The sequence below is a fragment of the Macaca thibetana genome, chromosome X, assembly GCF_024542745.1.
Source record: "Macaca thibetana thibetana isolate TM-01 chromosome X, ASM2454274v1, whole genome shotgun sequence".
In the NCBI taxonomy this organism is placed as follows: Eukaryota; Metazoa; Chordata; class Mammalia; order Primates; family Cercopithecidae; genus Macaca; species Macaca thibetana.
Window position 1 is genome coordinate 124370180 of NC_065598.1, and position 13070 is coordinate 124383249.

Genomic DNA, 13070 nt, shown 5'->3' on the forward strand with positions numbered 1-13070 from the left:
TGTTACTATAAAGGAATACCTGAGACTGGGTAATTTATAAAAAAAAGAAGTTTAATTGGCTCACAGTTCTGTGGGCTGTACAAGCATGGCATCAACATCTGCTTGGCTTCTGGTGAGGGCCTCAGGAAGCTTACAATCATGGTGGAAAGTAAAGCAGGAGCAGGCAAGGTATGTCACATGGTGAGAGCAGGAGAAAGAGAGAGAGGGGGGAAGTCCCAGACTCTTTTAAACAATCAGATCTCATGCAAACTAACTGAGCAAGAACTCACTTATCACCAAGTGGATGGTGCTAAGCTGTTCATGAGGGAGCTTCCCCCATGATTCAATCACCTCCCATCAGGCCCCACCTCCAACACTGGAAATTACATTTCAAAATGAGATTTCGAGGTGACAAACATCCAAACCACATCATACTTGTCCCAGCCACAGGCTTCTCCTGACCAAGGAAAACTTCCTGAATTCCCAGGTCTTGTCTATTCCACTGTGGCCTGTTCCACCACCACCCAAGCCCTGGTTCTAATAGCAGGTATTGTCAAAGGGCTAGAACATCATTTAATAACAAACATGGCCTGGGAATTGAGAACATATCATGTCTTGCTATTTGAGAATTTGATGTGGATTATTTGACATTCTTAGGCTCTTGTGATTGTGCAACTTAGACCTGGTAAACAAGTCATAGGTGCTCCTTTACAGTACCTGAGCTCACTTGTCCAGTTCCTAAGAAGCCAGCACTCACATTTGGATGGATTTGCCTCAGGCATCCTGATATCATAATAAGTGAATCTGTTATATATCCTAGGCTACAGACCCTTTCTTGGATGGTATTGACTGTATTGACTGTATTGACTCTGAGGCAAGGGACTTAAGAAACAGAAAATCTCTCCTTTCTGGGTTGCTCGAAGATCATATTACTCATGTAGATCTGACATGCATCTATAAAGGCCCAACTGATCAGATCCATGCTTCTCATTTTCATCAAACTACAAGTGGATATGGGGCTTGTGGAGCTGCTAATGGGTTCAAAGACCCTCACTTTTCTGGACTTTTGTTGCAGTGCTCTGGGAGTGAGATCAGAGGTATGGAAAAGCAAGTGATGGAGTATATTCATTGCGGACACAGAGAGCAGGTTTCGGGATTGAAGATCCTTCATCTGTAAATCTGCTCTTTCTTATTATAAAGGCCAAAATACCCTGGAAAGTGTGCAGTGTGGAGGATAATTGTCTCTCAGGGTCATCTCATAAAGAATCTGAGAGGTCTCCTAATCAGGGTCTAATGGTGGCTTTGGTGCCAGGGGCTGGGTGGCAATGGTTTACAGATTAGGGCAAAGAATTCTTGGAAGGAGGAAACTCAAGGCTGTAAGAAAGAAGAGAAATGTGCCTGGCAGGCAGCCCAAAGAGCTGAAGTTAGAGGAGACCAGGAGTCCAAAATAGACAGTAGAAGTTGGTGGATATTGGAATACCAAAAGGAGACCAAATACTACAAGGGTAGACCAAAGAGAAGTCAGTCTCAAGTCAGAGAGTTTGTAAGCCTAGACAAGTGCAAAAAGTTCTTTCTTTAAGCTCACCAGGAGCTTTATGGAACAGGCTTGAAGCTGGATTAGTGACATAGGTGATGCTCACATCCGAAGCACTGAGTTTTTCACTGGATGAAAACTCAAGAAGTGTGATAAATGGGATTTTGTTTTCAGGCTCTCTCCCTTGTGGCATCCTCTCATCCCAGGCATCACTTGCTGGATGCAGCCACACAGATCCCACCCATCAATTTCATGCCCCAAGACCCAGAAATCCCTGCATCTTGGGTCCTCTTCCGTGCTCTCTGCTAGCCAGTCAGAAAAAGGCATAACAGGCTGAATGTTGCCTAACACATTTCCCTTTGCATTTCAGTGGAAGCTTAAAAAGCTTCCACAATTGTTAAAAACAATTGTGTCCTTCATTGATATCATCCAAAGCAATACTTCTAATTTGGGACATTTCTGGCTCTACAGCATATCTGGGAGTATTTGGGAGAGAGTTGGCTTAAAACAACACAAATGTATTCTCTTATGGTTCTGGAGGTCAGTAGACTGAAATGGGTCTCACTGGGTTAAAGTTGTGGTGCAGGCAGGGCTAGTTCCTTCTAGAGGCTCAGAAGGGAAAATCCATTTACTTGTCTCTTTCAGCTTCCAGTGGCTGCCTGTATTCCTTGGCTTTTGGCCCCTTCCTCCACCTTCCACATCATCACTCTAATCTCTGCTTCTGTCATCATATCTGCTCCTCTGCCTCTGACTCTTTCCTCATCTCTCTCATTAGGACCCTTGTGATTACATCGAGCCTACCTGGATAATCTGGGATAATCCTTCTGTATCAAGATTCTTACCTTATTTGCATAGGCAAAGTTTATTTTGCATGTAAAGTAACATATTCACAGTCCACGGATTAGAACATGTACATATTTGGGATGCCATTATCCATCCTACCACGTGAAACATTTTGAATTGTATCATGGTTCTGACATTTTCTATTCCTGCACTCAATTTATAGATTATAGATTTTTAAAAGATGTTAAATAGCTCAGTGCTATCTTTGCCCAATGATCATCATCTTTCAAAGGCAGTTAGGGGCAGGAAGTAAGAGAAGCAGGGAGCAAGTTTTGGGCAAGAAGTAAGAGAAGCAGGGAGCGAGTTTTAAAAGTTCTGCAATGGGACATCTGGAATTGGCCTCTTACCCGATTAACTCCACTGCCAATTAGGACAAGGCTCTGCCTTGTGGTTTCATTTAAAGCCTCATTTAATGACAATTCATTTCAGTCAGTGGTTCTGCTTCTTTTCCAATACAATTTGCTCTTGAGCTCAAATGGTGCTCTCAGCCTGGTTGGAGATTGAAGGCCAGCTTCCTTCAACTCTGGCTTTGATCGAAGAAATGGGAAGTGGACATTTGGAAAATTTATCAGAGAAGGTAGGGAAATTAAAACTGAAGGGAATCCAATTGTTCTTCAGAAATGTCTAAAGAAATTAGAGCAGTGGTGACTCAAAATGACATCCTACTTAGCTTACAAGCTCCCACTTGTTCCACACTCTGTGGGCCAGGAGACAGCCTGAGTCTCTGTGCCCAGGGAATCTTCATAAGCCTCAGAAGCTGAGGGCAAGGACATGATAGCAAGAGAGACACTATCCAGGGCCATCACTTGCCAAAGTTTATGTTCTAGGAAGAAATTTATGTATTAACTACCAATAATTGTATAGTTATTATATGCTAAGCACTGTGTTTAAGCACACTACAAGTGTTTTGTCATTTAACCTAACCTTCATAACATCAATGTAAGGTAATTTATATTGCCCTTTTTTACAAGTTAGTAAACCGAAGCACAGAGAGAGATTGAGTGACTTTCCCAACATCAAACAACAGACGTAAAATTTGAGCAGTCAGTAGTCCCAAGCCCTCACACTTATCCACTGTGCTATACTGCTCCACGTGGAACCCTGACTGGGAAATTCTGTGTTAGATATATGGATGTTTATGGTGCCAAATAGGTCTTACTAAAGCAAGTAAACAAGTGACTAAGGTCATACTTGCTTACTAAGACTATCGTCTTCAAGGATTTCATTTCTGCATTAGGGGAAGTGCACACAGGACACTTCCACCAGATATTCATGAATTATAATATCTGGGTAAAGATTGAGATCCAGGAGTGTGTATCTTGAAAAACTAGTTATGTGAACATATACTAGCCAAGGCCAAAGATAACATAGCATGCATGTTACCATGCAGGAGTAAACCCCTTTCTGGAGACTGTGTCTAGGGTATTAATTTCAGCAAACATCTTACATAGAACAACCCCCAATTTTCATATGCATTTTTTGAAAGCCCTATACATCTTATGAATTGAAAGAACCATAGATCTCTCATCCTCCAATCAAAAGCTTCCAGAGGTCATCTTTTTCCAACCACCCAGACTTGTTCAGAGGTATGAAGACATCAAGAGCCTTGGAAGGGGAGAAAGAGGAAGAGGAGGAAGAAAAGGAGGGAGCAGAGGAAGGAGAGGAGGAGGGAGAAGAGAAAGGAGTGGAGAAGGTAGTGGAGGAGGAAGGAGGAGGCATGTAAGTACCTTCCTGAGAAGATTTGGAGAAGGTTCTAATTTGGAAGATTGATCATAGGAGCCAGCTAAAGTTGTGCAAGGCATCACCTTGATAGAGGCAAGACACTGTCAAGCCTTGCTCATTAGGGGCTGCTCCTGTGCCTCAAGCCAGCACCCCTTGCCTCCATTATATATTGTCTCAACTCTTGCAGGTTTGGGTCATTCATTCAGACCTTTATTAAGAACCAACTATGTGCCCAGCACTACACTAGACACTGTGAGGGATACAAAGATATACAGGACAGAATTCTGCTCAAGATAATACATCTATCTTGCTATTTGTAGTCCCCAGTAAGTACAAGAACCATAGAAAACTACAGAAACAAAAGATGAAAATTGTTTCAGTGATCAAGTTCTCTTAACTCTGGGTCATTTTCCCTTTTTCCTATTATTTCCCTGTTCCCTCTACTCCACAATTCCTCTATTCCTGATCTCATTCTTTGGACAGATACTGTCCTTCCTCTCCCCTCCTCAAGTTACAGGCCATTTTTATTTTTCAATATCTCCCTGCTGTTTCATGAAGATTGACCCTAACTCCCTCTAATACCTGATACCTTCAACTATTCATAGGCATTCACTATCCCAATCCTGACACATACACCAACAGCAGCAATAGAAACAGTGCAGCCTGCAGTTCGAATTATGAGACCATGTTAATCAAAGAACTGGCAACCACTTGGTGGCAGCATACTCAAATTCAAATAAGAGGAAATATTTTTAAGTGAGAAGGAACAGCCTGAATTAACAAAACTAAAGTTAGAAAATGCCAGATTAGCAAAGCTAAAGTTAGAAAATGATAACCATGCCACATCTGTAAAATAGTATCAGTTGCACTCAGGAAGACTGAATTGAGAGTGTGTTGCAGTCCTGACAACAAGAAAGGAAAGGAAAGGAAAGGAAAAGGGAAAAGGAAAGGGAAAAGGAAAAAAGAAAAGGAAAGGGAAAAGGAAAAAGGAAAAGGAAAGGGAAAAGAAAAAAAAAGGACACGAAAAATGTTATGGAGCTAAGGAGTGCATCTTCAAGGCTATAGCCATAAGAAAGAGCCCTAAGTTTTAATGTTTTAGCACTAAAAACAGACAACCCTTGTGTCTCCATATTCCCTCAAAGAAAACTGGATTGAGACTAGTCAAATAATCCAGACCATTGGAAACAATGATAGACCAAATGAAAATGCATATATAGACATTTTTGTTTCTGGTATAATGGGCCATTAACAATAGGATACTTACAAGAAAACAAGAAGCAAGCGTGTGCCATTGGGAAATGCACTCAGGGATTCATATCCTCTTCTGGAATTGGTATCAAATGCCAAATAAGCTCCCACTGATGCTGTAGGCAGTAGGCTGGTGTAGATAACCTCCTGGGGCTATTGATTTCTACAAAAACAGAGACTATATTCTAGTTCTTCAGCCGCCAAAACATGATAATTATTAGCAGCCCAGCACAACAAACTGCCCTGATATCTTGGGAAATGTGGGACTCAGAATAGCTTTGTAATTGGCCCCTTATTTAATGATGTCCAACAGATTAAGGAATGTATATGCTTTGCATTCTAGAAGCCTGAAAAACAGTTTCTTCCTCTCTCATTAGAGCTTTCCTATTTCTAGGAGAGTAAGTCTATTGTTTTCATCTATAAGAAGACATCCAAGGCAAGTTTAATGATAAAAAGCATGGAGTATTTTAGCTCAGCTGGTATGCATATAACCAAAGTAAATCAAAAATATATATTGAGCCCATACTATGTACCCATGCTTGTGCCAGCTGCTACAGGGTAGAAAGAAAAAATATTGGCATGGTGCCTCTCTTGCATGCTTATGATCTAGTTGGGAGATAAAATTAACATGTAAAACAATTCAACAAAAGACTAATGTGTTTTGAGTTGGATTGTTCAGAGGCTAGGTGCTATAGTGGTAAGAAAAGAGGGAAGTGACTGTGGACTAGGGTTGTTAAGAACCTTGAAGGGTGTGAGATTTTACTCTACTTTCAAACTAGCAAGTTGGCCTACTACAGTTTCATGGATACCAGTAGAAAATGCAAGACTCCTAGATTAGAGATGAAAGAAAATTTATCACTCACAGCAATAGCAGTGGCCAGAACATCATCATTTTTGCATTGGTTTTGGAGTGCAAATTCCAACAGGGCAATGTGAAGAGGATCAAATGTCATCTGCACATGAAGTGGATTGCATTACAGGAAAGGCACCCTGAACTTAGAGAACTTGAGCTTATAGAATCATTTATAAGAGGCAATAAGTATGCCTTCCCTTTGTTCCATAGACACCGTCTCTATATTGCCAAGCTTTTCCCTATATAAACATCCTAAAGAAAATAGTCCAGAAAAACGAGCGGTCATTGTCTTGCTTGTAAGACATTCAGAAACACAACTCAATTGTCAGACAAGGTTTTGTGGAGCCATGGTTTTGGTATGGAGTGCATATCACAGCACAAATGGCTCATGCAAATCCATCTCCATTACAAAGCACATGTCCTAAAGATGGGAGATTTCTTAAGATGACCGAGAAAATACAAAACAGTTCAGAGCTTCAAGGGCCTTTGTCTAACCTGCTCATCTTACAGAAATGGAAATTGAGTCCTAAAGAAGTCAAGCAATCATAGCATTATTGTAGTATACAACTGGCGCATTTCTTATGTCTGACTAGACAGTTATATTCTATGCCCACTGAGCACTATCCTACTTTTCATAGTAGGATGCTGCTTGGGAACCTCATTAGAAACCAGATTACTACCTGAAGCAAGTTTACACTAATGTATTGACCTCTACAACACTCATTAAATGAACTGTAAATCCAATACACCAAAGTCATTTTCTACTGAATCAAATAAGGCTTCAGTCAAAAGAATTACCATTGTGATATACTTAATGCCCGGCATTTTCAGGGAGTCTTAGGCTGGATCATTGCAGATAAAGACAGAAAATTGTAGAGTCATAAAATAATGCTGACTAAATAAGTCACACTGCAAGCAAGCATCCTAATTCAGAACTGGGAGTTTAAAGGCAATAATCGACTCAAATTGATTAGTTGGTGGAGCCATCTAAGGATTCACAGTTCTTTGTTTACTAATCTGTCTGTACTTCACTTTCTCCCAGATTCAAAAGTGCTGTAAATAACACTCCTTACTTTGTCTAAGAATACCTTTGGTCCTTTTCAGTTTGCGTAGCAGCTGAAATGTAGGAACAAGTGAAAGGGAAATGTAACCACTATCAAAAGTACTAAAACAGAACACAAAGTATAGATAGACCTTCTTGCATCTGTGGGGAATCTAGATAAGGATAATAATCCCCAAGCAAGAAAGTTCATTGGATTTAAATAGATTTTCTAGTTGGTTTTCATTAAATCTGGCCCAGAAAGTCAAGAGCAAATGTTGAACAAATAGAAAATCTGCTTGTGAGTTTCTGATTTTGTATGCAAATCCATTTGCGCCACAGGATGAGAAAATATAACTATTTTCAAAACTAGGTGTGTACTGAAACATTAAAGCCAAATATGGAATAAAGTTAAGTGTGTCTCTCAACCCCAATCATCATCCCCCACTTTCTAGGGTTGCAATGTCCTAAGGTTGACTAAAAAGTCATTGCCACTTGTTACTGGCTTGGGAAGAAATAGTTTGTACTTGCCTTGTGAACTACCTTAGCAGAAGACTAGTTGAGATCAAGGGAGATGATGATCACATTGCACCAGACAGCCCACACCCAAAGTATCTGTATGCAGTTGTGAGCACGATATGTAACAAGTAACCTTAAAAATAGTAGTGTGTCCAGAAAGGAGCAACCGATATGATTAGAGGACTTGGAGTTTTGGCCTTTGAGGACTAGTTGAGAAACCTAAGCATGGTTAGCCAGGAGAAGACTTAGTGGGAAAACATTAGTACTGTTTTCAAATCTTCAGAAGGCTATTTTTCCTTTTTTTCAGGTTTTGAGGTATTATTGGCAAATAAAATTTGTATAAATTTAAGATGTACAACGTATTTTGACATACATATACATTATGAAATAATTACTACAATCAAACTAATTAGCATATTTATCACCTCACATAGTTACCATTTCTTGTGTGTGATGAGAACACTTAAAATCCACTCCCTTAACAAATTTCAAGTATATAATACCTTATTATCTATAGTCACTATGCTGTACATTAGGTCTCCAGAACTTCTTCTTAGAACTGTGAGTTTGTACTCTTTAACCGGTATCTCCCCTTTTCCCCAACTCCACTGGTAACTACACTTCTCTCTGTTACTATGAATTTGACTTTTTAAAAAAAGATTCCACATAATAAGTAAGATCATGTAGTGGTTGTCTTTCTGCATCTGGCTTATTTCACTCAGCATAATGTGGGAGTGTTATTATTTGTAATAAATTACTTAATCTGCTTGGTTCCAGAGAACAAAGATGGAACAATTGGCATGGTTGAGAACTAAAAAAAAAAGAAAGAAAGAAAGTAAAAGAAATAACTTTCAAATCTGTGCAGCTGTCTAAAAATGGAGTGGGAACAAAGTAGGGCAAGATGAATCTTCTCAGCAGAAGATTCTGTTTACAATGTTACCCCTCCCATAGGACTCAGTACACTCCCAGAGTCTGGGCGTCAGGACCTTGAACCAGCATGCTTCCACTAGACACCAGACCCCTCAACCATCTGGCTGTGAAGCCTCTGACTTTTTTGACCCATTAGATGAAGAGCAACCCATCTCTAAGCAGAAGAGTCAGCATCCTACAAATAAAACTTCTTTTTTTTTTTTCTTAGAAACTTCATTGTTGCGGGAAGTCAGGGACCCCGAATGGAGGGACCAGCTAGAGTCACAGCAGAGGAATTGTGAAGATTTCATGGACTTTTATCGCTTTCCTAATAATACGCTTATAATTTCTTATGCCTGTCTTACTTTAATCTCTTAATCCTGTTATCTTTGTAAGCTGAGGATGTACGTCACCTAAGGACTACTGTGATGATTGTGTTAACTGTACAAATTGATTGTAAAACATGTGTGTTTGAAAAATATGAAATCAGTGCATCTTGAAAAAGAAAAGAATAACAGCAATTTTAGGGAACAAGGGAAGACAACCATAAGGTCTGACTGCCTGCGGGGTTGGGCAAAAAGAGCCATATTTTTCTTCTTGCAGAGAGCCTATAAACAGACGTGCAAGTAGGAGGGATTTTGCTAAATTCTTTTCCTAGCAAGGAATATTAATATTAAGACCCTAGGAAAATAATTGCATTCCTCAGGGGAGGTCTATAAACAGCTGCTCTGGGAGTGTCTGTCCTACGTGGTTGAGATAAGGACTGAAATACGCCCTGGTCTCCTGCAGTACCCTCAGGCTTATTAGGGTGGGGAGAAAACCCCACCCTGGTAAATTTTAGGTCAGACTGGTTCTCTGCTCTCGAACCCTGTTTTCTGTCATTTAAGATGTTTATCAAGACAACACATGCACAGCTGAACATAGACCCTTATCAGAAGTTCTGTTTTGCCTTTTGTCCCGTTTCCTCAGAAGCCATGTGATCTTTGTTCTCCTTTTTGCCCTTTGAAGCATGTGATCTTGTGACCTACTCCCTGTTCTTGTACCCCCTCCCCTTTTGAAACCCTTAACAAAACTTGCTGGTTTTGCAGCTCAGGTGGGCATCACAGTCCTACCGATATGTGACGTCACCCCCAGTGGCCCAGCTGTAAAATTCCTCTCTTTGTGCTCTTTCTCTTTATTTCTCAAACTGGTCGACACTTATGGAAAATAGAAAGAACCTACACTGAAATACTGGGGGTGGGTTTCCCCAATACTTCATATCATAGGATCATAGGACACTGGAGGAAAGGAACTCCTCAAATCATCTAAGCCTCCAATTAAGTCCATAGTTCAGACCCCGTAAACTGAGGATGCTCAAGAGGGATGCAGAAGAAACACTTGTGGACAATTTGATGTATTACCCCATCAACTGTGATCATCTTGACTTTAATTCTGTACACTCACGAATCCCTTCAAAAATAGAATTTTAACTTTTTTTGTGCCTGTCTGACAGTGTCAGTGGTTTTACTCTTTGCTTCCTCTAGCATATTCTATCAGCTCACTGGAGAGCCAACCTAGGTTGTGACCAAAATCACAGCATCAAATTTTTATGCTCTACAAGCAAGAGTCTCTGACACATGTAGCATAAATAATGCTTCCCATAGCTCCTGTTGAGCTGGGACTCTTCTGAATTATCTCTCATGTCCTTCTTTCAGCTCTTGGTCCATGCAGTATGTTGCAAGCTTCCCCCAGCCCCATTACAAAGGGCCCCATTGCAGGTGTAGTATCTCTAAACCTACTGTTTACACCACAGGAAACCAAAGAAGTAGATCTCTCTGTCTTGCTACATTTTCCACCCACTTAAGTATGCTGAGTCATTCCATATTGGCTCAGAACCCACTACACAGTAAAGAGGAGAAACTGGGACATGTTATGGCCTCTTCTACCTCTCTGAATTTTTCTCACAGTGCAGACCTCAGAGGGAAGAGCTTTTCCCCTTACACTTTTGTCTCTCCAAGCCTGGATTCTGATATGCTAAAAAAGAAGATTTGGGAATTTAGAAAAATCTTCTTCTAATAATGTGTAGCTTTCAAAATATTTTCCTGGTATAGAATTCTATTTTAAATGTCAAAAGCTAAAAGTTAATGTTTTCTTTTGCTGTTGTTGTTTTTTTTAGAGACAGACTTGGGCTCTGTCACCCAAGTTGGAGTGCAGTGGCACAATCTCAGCTCACTGCAACCTCCACCTCCCAGGTTCAAGAGATTCTCATGCCTCAGCCTCTTGAGTAGCTTGTATTACAGGCATGTGCCACCATACCTGGCTATTTGTTTTTCTATTTTTAGTAGAAATGGGATTTCGCTGTGTTGGCAAGGCTGGTCTCAAGCTCCTGACCTCAAGTGATCTGCCCACCTCAGCCTCCCAAAGTGTTTTCTTTCATTTCTTATTCTCCATCTGATTTCCTTAGAAGTAAATGGATGTCTTAAGCTAAGAAAAAAATGTACCCCAAAACGCAAATGGAAAATCACATTTATGTTTTTTCAAATAATTTCTTATATTACATGTATTATCATTTATTCAGTACTAGTCATGCTATAAGCATTTTTATTTTTATGTATATGAATTTTATATATACTATAACACTGTAAAAGTCAGAATTATTTCAAAAGCACTTGAGAGAAACCCAACTCAAACTATTTACGCAAAAACAAAAGTGGGGTTAGGGACTCATAAATTGGAAAGTGCAACAGGTAACCTGCTTTAGATACAGGAGGATTCAAGAGCATACTTCTCTCCCCTCAACTCCCTTCTGTGTATTGGGTTCATTCTGTAGACAGATTCTTTCCATGTGCAAGGGAAGATAACTGCCCATACCTTCAGGTTTACATGCTTCCAGTTTAGAAAGCCAAACAGAAAAACAGCTTATATTCTCCCCAGCATCCAAAAGTCAATCCAGAGAAGGCACCTTATTGGCCATGCTTAGATCTGGTGCCAACCCCTGGACCAATCACTGTTGCCAAGGGATAGATATTATAAAAGGCCCATTCTAGATTATATGATTATCACTATAGCCAAGGTTGAGGGGCATCATAATTAACAACCCCACTAGGATCACATGGAACGAGGGAAGGGACAGTCCCTCAAAGGACACAGAGGGCTGGACATACCAAAACATCAGATTTCAACTTTACAAACATCACCTCAGTCCTTAAAATTCTTTAACTTATTCTCATTTAATTCAAGTAAGCTAAATAATTTTCCCAAAATCACATAGCTGTATAAAAGAACAGGAATCTAAAGCCAGTCTTGACTGATTCACAATGCCCTTGTTCTTTCCACTATATCTTACTTTTTTAATGCCATCCCATCCTTGAGTGGTATCCAGTGCCTTCTGCTTCCATTCTTTAACCCCAGTCAAAACATGCTCTGAAATGAGTTGACAAACTCATTCATACTCAGCTGTCTGACACTGAATGACTGAGATTCAGGTATTCCTCTGAGGGAAAATTATAATTTAGCATGTATCAACTTTAGGGAGAAGAATGACTTGACAATTAAGGAGATTAATTTAAGAGTCAGACAGATATGAATTACCTTACCTCCATCACTTGCTAGGTGTGTGATCTTGGGAAAGTTATCACTTTGAGATTCAGGCTACTCATCTATAAAATGGAGATAATAATTCATAGGAAAACAGAGATGTTGTGAAGATTAACTGAGTTTGTTCTGTTAAAATGTCCAGCCCAGAACCTTTCATACAGCTGGTGTTAAATAAATATTCATTTTTCTGCTATTCAAAAAAAATCCAAGTTTTGTTATTAACCTATAGATGAGGGAAGTTCAAGGAGGGCCAAGGGCCCTTCTTCTTCCTCTGAAATCATATCATATAAATGCCTTATATGTGTATAGCTTTAGCACCTTAATTTTTTTCAAGTATCTTAGCTCTCTTGATCATTTTAACAATTCATCAGGCAGGCGAGGCAGGTTTTGTTAGGCCCTATTTCACTGATTAGAAAACACAGGTTCTAGGAAAGTTGAGTCACGTTGCTAAATATTACTCAGTTAATATCTAACATAACTGGAGCCAGAACTGAGAGATTTTGTCTTCTAATCCAGAACTATCTTCTGGTGGATAAGATCATGTCTCTTAGTAGTCATGGTGAGAGACAGAGCCATTTCTTTTCTATTTCCCCACATGGAATTTTTTTCTCCTCCTCCCGCTTTACTCTCCACTAGGTTGCCAATGGCTCACCCAGATTACAGCCAAGAGAAGAAGAACAGGTAATGAACAAGATAAGTCTTACTAGACTGGTGTATTAGGGTTCTCCGGAGAAACAAAACCAGTAGGATATATATTTTTTCTATTATGTACATATATTACATATATATTATAATATGTACATATAATATTATATATCCAATATACTTGTTATAAGGAATTGACTCAC

At 39.8% G+C, this 13070-nt stretch overlaps 1 long non-coding RNA gene across 1 annotated transcript in view; it reads right to left on the reverse strand.

The window, feature by feature from the left end:
* Window positions 1–2461: 2461 nt before the first annotated feature.
* LOC126946807 (uncharacterized) overlaps window positions 2462–13070 on the reverse strand; it is a 343776-nt gene continuing 333167 nt past the window's right edge. The window contains exon 3 of the long non-coding RNA XR_007722759.1: window positions 2462–12284. This is a non-coding gene — a long non-coding RNA (uncharacterized LOC126946807). The remainder of the gene's footprint in view (window positions 12285–13070) is intronic.